At 39.6% G+C, this 6,630-nt stretch overlaps 1 long non-coding RNA gene across 1 annotated transcript; it reads left to right on the forward strand.

Moving 5' to 3' along the window:
* The first annotated feature begins 445 nt into the window (after positions 1 to 445).
* LOC140015048 (uncharacterized) lies at positions 446 to 3,263 on the forward strand. The gene is made up of 2 exons (XR_011821810.1): positions 446 to 1,096; positions 2,885 to 3,263. It is a non-coding gene; the product is annotated as an uncharacterized lncRNA (long non-coding RNA).
* The last annotated feature ends 3,367 nt before the right edge of the window (positions 3,264 to 6,630 follow it).

Raw genomic sequence — 6,630 nt, forward strand, 5'->3', positions numbered from 1 at the left:
GACGAAAGTGTATGGGGTGTGGGAGTACCAACCATAAAGTTCATGACTGTCCAAGGAGGTATCCACGAGAAACTACTGCTCCACAAGGAAATGGAACTGTCCCTCGACAAGTCAATGGAAGGAGAAACCGACCAATGGCATCAGAAAGAAAGCATAACATGAACACACCACATGGTTCAGAGTTGTCTGAGATTACAGAAGGTATGAATTTCGAGGACGAAATTCTTTTAAGGAGGGGAGGTTGTGAGGACTCGTAAAAACTATTATTTTTTTTAAGCCTAATTTGTGGCTTAATAAATTATTTAATTGGATATTTGCCTCGAGGAATATTTTCTAGTCTTATTAGACCTAAATACATGGTAATATAACTTCGTTATATTTTTAAAGTAACTCATTTCACGAATTAATTTCCTGGAGCGCGTTTAGTAAAAACAGTGAATAGTGCTTGAAGATTTTATCCGCTTGAGAGTACAATAAGTTTGGAATATTGGAGACATGTACAATGGACCTAAATTCGGTATTTTAATGTTTAAATACTCAAGTGATAGTTATTAGTACTATCGTTATAAGAATTTCCCGGAAGTTTCGCGTTATAGCGGTAAAATTGGCGGTACGCGTTTTCACACGCGCGACTTTATTTGAGGAACTTTAGACCCTTGTTTCGAGACAATTAAGAGTGAATAATGTTTATATTAACATGAGTGCATTAGAGGTTTAGTGCACTAGTGAACCAAACGCGCGAGAAAATCGAGCCTAAAAACGTGCCAAACGAGCCTTACAAGAGTTGACTTTGGAGCAATTTTTCACCACACATTTAATCTTCTTTGAGAAGCCAACTTAGATCAAAATCACACTCTCTCTTCCCTCTCCTCATGGCCGGCCAAAACACTCCCTCTCTCTAACTCATTTGCAACAAAAATTCTGCACACTAATCTCAACCAAAACTACCCCAAATCACCTCCAAATCACACCAAACTTGGAGACCACTTAGCAAACCTCTTGGAGGTTGGATTTAGCTAACAAAAGGCTGCATCTTCACGGGTTCTTGGAGCTTCAAGAGGGCCGAAATTTCTGATCTTGCACACCCAAGGAATAGGTAATGATCAACCCTTGGATTCTTGTCTTTTGGAATTTATATAGCAAGATTAAGCTCATGCATGCACTTAGTTAGCTTGTTTATGGTGAAAATGAAATGAGTGGGCTCTTGGTATTCCCACACTTGGGTTGTTGTTGCTGATTTAAGGATTAATGTTGGATTTAATGGTAGTTTAGTGGTTATAATGATGAGTTTATGGAGTGTTATTGTTGGAAACTCAAAGTAGAGGTCTTGGCAAGAATTTCCGAAAATGCCCCTGTTTTGTTCGGCCATAAGAAGGCCCATTTTTGGTGATCTATTGGCATGAACCTGATGTATATATGTTATATTATGTGTGTAAAAATTTTCGTTGGAAAACATTAACGTTTGGTGGGTCAAATGAATTTTTCTCCTAGAAGTGGCAATCTGGAAATCTGTTCCGTATTGCACTGTCCAGCGTTGGCATTTTGGCTATAACTCTGTCCTCGGATGTCGAAATCATGTGCCGTCGGTGGCGTTTGAAACTAGACATTCCTAGCTTTAATTTGGTATAAAATGCACGTTCTGATTCCTTGTGAGCAAGCCGAACCAAATGTTTTAAGTTCGCTGTCCTGTTGCTCTGTTCGTCTGGAATGAAGTGTTCAGGCAGCAACTTGATGCCCGAATTTGAACCAGATGGGTGCCGAATTTGGGAATGACTTCTTCTGTGATGTTTTAGTACTATGAATGTATTTTCCAACGGCGTAAGCCATGCTCAATTTCGAGCTATATTGACTGAGTTGTGACTGAAACAAGTGGACTGCTCTGTTTTGGAAAACCCTAATGTTGGGACTGGTTTGGAACCAAATCTTGGAATGAACTTGTTAGTTGATGTTTTTGATATTAAACACTTACCAAAGATATTATGGGTGTATCTTAGACCCTTATTTCACAAATGAACCATGGTTGGATAACTTTCTTGGTTAGACGATTGGAAATTGGGAAATGCAAGTCAAAGGCAGTTTGCCTTAGGATTTTTCTTGAACTTGGTTGGCTAATTAACTACCTTACCGAAAGTATTTTTCCCTGAAATTTGATAGAGTGGTACCTTTCATATGGGAGTAAAATACTGCCAATTTTGGTACCAATCCAAGTTCGTTTCGATACCGAATTAAATTTCTAGTGTTGGAGGTTCAAAACTGGAAATTCTTCTTCAGTCTTGAATCTTCCTCAACTTGGGGCTACTATATCTTGGTGCTCGAAACTCCATTTCTCAATCCGCTTGTATTGTTATACTCTTGGATTGTAACACTATTTGATTTCCAAATTTCAAAGGTTAGTTCAAAACAAGTGAATTTTACTGAATTTCCAAAATTGGCCAAAAACCAACCTTGAAACTGTCTTAGTATTCTACAGCTGTAACTTTGATCCAACTTTTGAATACCTTCCATTTGGAATCATGGGAAAGTGTCTTCTAGAAACTTGTAGTACTCGGAATGTAGTTTCCAATGGTATCAAGCTTTCCAATTTTGGACCTACGTAGTGCAAGATACGATTTTTCTAGAATTGACACCCAAAGCTAAAATTTGACAATTTCTTAGAAATGAGATTTTGGAAACTTGCCTTCTTTTCTCGATACCGATTGAACATTTTTAACTCGATTTCATGAAAAATGTTAGTCTCTTTCTTTAGACTTTAAAACTTTACTCTTGAGCCTCGATTATTAATAATTAAGGCCCAATTCATGAATTCCCTTTAGATTGTACAACCTTCTTTGATAAGTAGGAGTTCTAAGTGATAGTGTATAATAGTTAATGGTTGTTTACTCAGGCACTCGAGGGAATCTCCAAGGGGAACTCGGAGCGGACACCTAAAACGCTTGTTTGAAAACTACTCGCTTGTTTTGACTAGGTGAGTGTTCCATATAGGAATACGTAATTGAATAAGTCTAGGACACGCTTATTTCATGATTATTAAGTGCTATGTGTTAAGTATTTACCATACTCATGCCTATTTAAGGAATGTATACTTGCATTGTATATCTACATGAATTGGTTAAATCATTAACCATATCAAATGACCATATGAACTCGATACATGCTTAACTTGCTAGATTGTTTACTTAGTCTACTTGGTTTTGAAAAATGGAGTCGAGTGTGTACTTTATCGCACTCGTTCTCTTTTGAGATGAATAATTCATGCTTGAAAATACTCGAATAACATGACTTGGTATGCTAAGGTTGCATACGTCGTTGGAGTGAATCTCCTCGACTCTCACGTGGTAAAAATGGGATAACGGCCAATGATGGCCTATGCATATGACCAATGCTTGTCAATTAACCGTCAACCGTGAACAGTTAACCGTTAACCGTGAACCGTTTACCAACCCACATGACTACCTGATTACCTGACTATTTGCTCATATGATTTCTAATCTATATGATTATTCGATATCCGTGAATTATATGCTCCCATGAAATCAACTTGTATTGCTTACGTGCTTACGTGCTAAGTATCCACTTGATCACTTGATTATCATGAATCACATGTTATATGAAGTTGTCCATCATTGTTAGGCGAGTGTGTACTTTATCTCACTCGACCTACTCAAATGATGAATTTTACCTTTTGTCGAATTACTTGATTACTTGTGCATGTTGTAAGCTCTAAGCTGAACTTGGGCCCTGCCTCGGTTACTGACCTACTCGAGCCAGGACTGGGCTCGGTCGGGTAGGTTGGAACCCTGGACAACCGTTTCGGTATACTCGAGTATTACCACTGGAGGGATAAGGTGATGGCCAGTCAAACCGAGGGGATCCGGAAGTCATAAGGTGCAGATGACCGACAGAGTTCCACTGGAACACCGTATCCTACAGTATATGTTTACCTTGTATCATAATAATTGTTTCGTGCTAAAATGCCAACATGAAATCCTGAGCTATGCCTGTAATAAGCTCCAATCACTCGTGAACTATACATGCCAATGTCTCATACCATGATAAATGTCTCAAATTACCTGTACAATGATTATCACCTCATGATAACATGCCATTGTGTAACCTTGAACCATGCATATGATATGCCCAACTTATTTGATTTATTTGAACTGTTAGAGTGTCTTGGAACCTCACTGGGCTGTGTAGCTCATACCACGTTGTGGATTTCTTTTACAGGGTTCGAGACCAAGGGTGCTCGTGAGTAGTACTAGATTGTTTTCTTGTGAAGACTTTAAGTTATATTATAACGGATGGCTATAGTACCCCTTTTCCATTGGGTTGTATTTAAGCTTGAAAGCTGCATAATTGTAAGTGTGAGATATTCGAAGTACTTTAATTATGTATTGAGGTTACTTAAAGTATTTCGAGCTTTTGAATGATCGATTGTAGTGAGTCCCGGCGAGAGCTGGGCAGGCGTCCCGCGGATACCCTTTGGTTCGCCTTAGGGAGAAGTGGGGGCGTCACAGCTTTACATCTGATATGTGTGTCTGATTTGTTAAATGTGAAATGCCATGATTTCAATGCTATCTGTTTGGTACCTCATTGAGCGCAAGCTCACCCCTTTCTGTTCCTTTTGTTTTCCTTACAGGAAAATTTTGCCCTTTTGGTCTGGATTTGACAAATGGCTGCCAAATTGAGCTAGTTGAACATATCTTTTGTATAGCTCATGTATTAAAACCCTAAGTATACTTTTGGGGCGTTTTCTCTTTTGATTTGGCAAACCGTGTATATGTATTAACTTTTGAAAACTTTTGTATGTCCTTTTGGATTGTAATCGCTAAAGTTCAGATGTGAATGTTTGCGTGCTCTTTCGGTTGGGTTTTGACGGATCGGTTACTATTCATGACCGACTCCGGATTTCATTTTTTTATTTTGGGTTATTTTACCATTTTGACCTGTTTACGCTCGTTTGTAAGTTCCGGATCGCAATAGATAGCTCTAATCTGATCCGTAGTCCTGGCGAGAGCTGGGCAGGCAGTCCGCTAACCCCTTTGGTTCGCCTTAGGGGAAAGTGGGGCTGTTACAATAACCCCGTCCGGTCTCTCACGTCACTTACTATCCAAACTAGATGTCTATTGACCTCTTGTACTCATTCTAGCCAGACAAAACCTGTTCATATTCCCAAAATACAAATCTCAAATACTTAACCCCGTCTCAACTTTGGAGTACTCGGGCACAAGAATCCGGAATAAGACAATTCACGTCTCGAGCTGGCCAGTCCCAAGAGTAAACTATCTACAATCGAAATTCCTCCCTGACGTACCTATCTACGGTCCTCAGATACCACGGGAAAGATTTAAGGCATATAATATTCACAGTTCATAGCTTATGCTCGAACGAGCACTTAATCCTTCATACCTATTCACCACTCAGTCCAGGCTCACTTCACGCAGAGACCACGCGAAGCAGGCTCTGATACCAACTGTGACAGCCCCACCTCCCCCTAAGGCGAACCAGAGGGTTCGGCGGACCGCCTGCCCAGCTCTCGCCGGGACTCAGTCATTCACTTCAATCCTCAATTAAAATCGAAATAAAACACGGGAATAAATATAACGACAATCCAAAACTTAACGCAAAACTTATATACATTGCTATCTCAAAAGAGAGTACAAACATTGAATATACAAAGGTTCTCAATTCACCATACATCCAGCCCGCCGAGCATTAGGGCGAGAACCATTACAAAACCAAAGAAACTAGTCTAGGCTAGACTCTACCGAGCTCTCGTCCTTGCTCGCCGTCCCCTGTTAAGGAAAACAAAACTAAAGGAATGAGCTAAAAGCTCAGTGAGATTCCGAACACATAGGCAACAAGAAGTTCAATGCATTCGTTACATATAACCAGTAATTAAAGATACAAATACAAAATAAAACGATAAACACATTCATTAAAAGGATACGGGCTCACAGGAAGCCATATATTCGTTCGTTCGTTCGTTCTCCTGTCATTCCCCTTATTCCTCTGGTCAATTAAATAAAATGTAATTTTGGTAAATAAACCCCTCGTTCGTTCTTTCGTTCCGTTCACCCCCTCCTGGAAATTGGCCAGGCTCCACCAACCTACAAGGTAATACTCGAGTATACCAACGTTCATACCCAGGGTCACCATATCGCCCGACCGAGTCCAATTCTGGCTCGAGTCGATCGGTAACGAAGGGCAGGGCCCAATTCAGCCAAACGGCTTACATTCATGCGCAACTAATGTAGCAATCATTAAATCATTGAAAATTTCATGTTTCATTTAGGTCGAGCGCGGTAAAGTACACGCTCGTCTAGAAAACTCGTTTTGGAAATTCTTGAAAGCACTTAGCACATTATCAAACAAGAACACAAGTCATAAAGTCAAGAAAAATATAGTAAACAAGGAACACTCACCTATATACGCAAAACAACGTGCAAAATATCCTTTCGGATATTATCTTTAGTCACCAAGAAAACCTAAGATTAAACAAGAAAGAATATTACAGCTCATCTAACACAAACAATTAGGTGAAATCAAAGAACTCGACAATTGATGAGTAGAACGTATAAAAGACATTAAAGTGAAACGAGGACATTTGGACCCGCGGACAAAAATAAC

This window comes from Coffea arabica, chromosome 10e (genome assembly GCF_036785885.1).
Source record: "Coffea arabica cultivar ET-39 chromosome 10e, Coffea Arabica ET-39 HiFi, whole genome shotgun sequence".
NCBI lineage: Eukaryota > Viridiplantae > Streptophyta > Magnoliopsida > Gentianales > Rubiaceae > Coffea > Coffea arabica.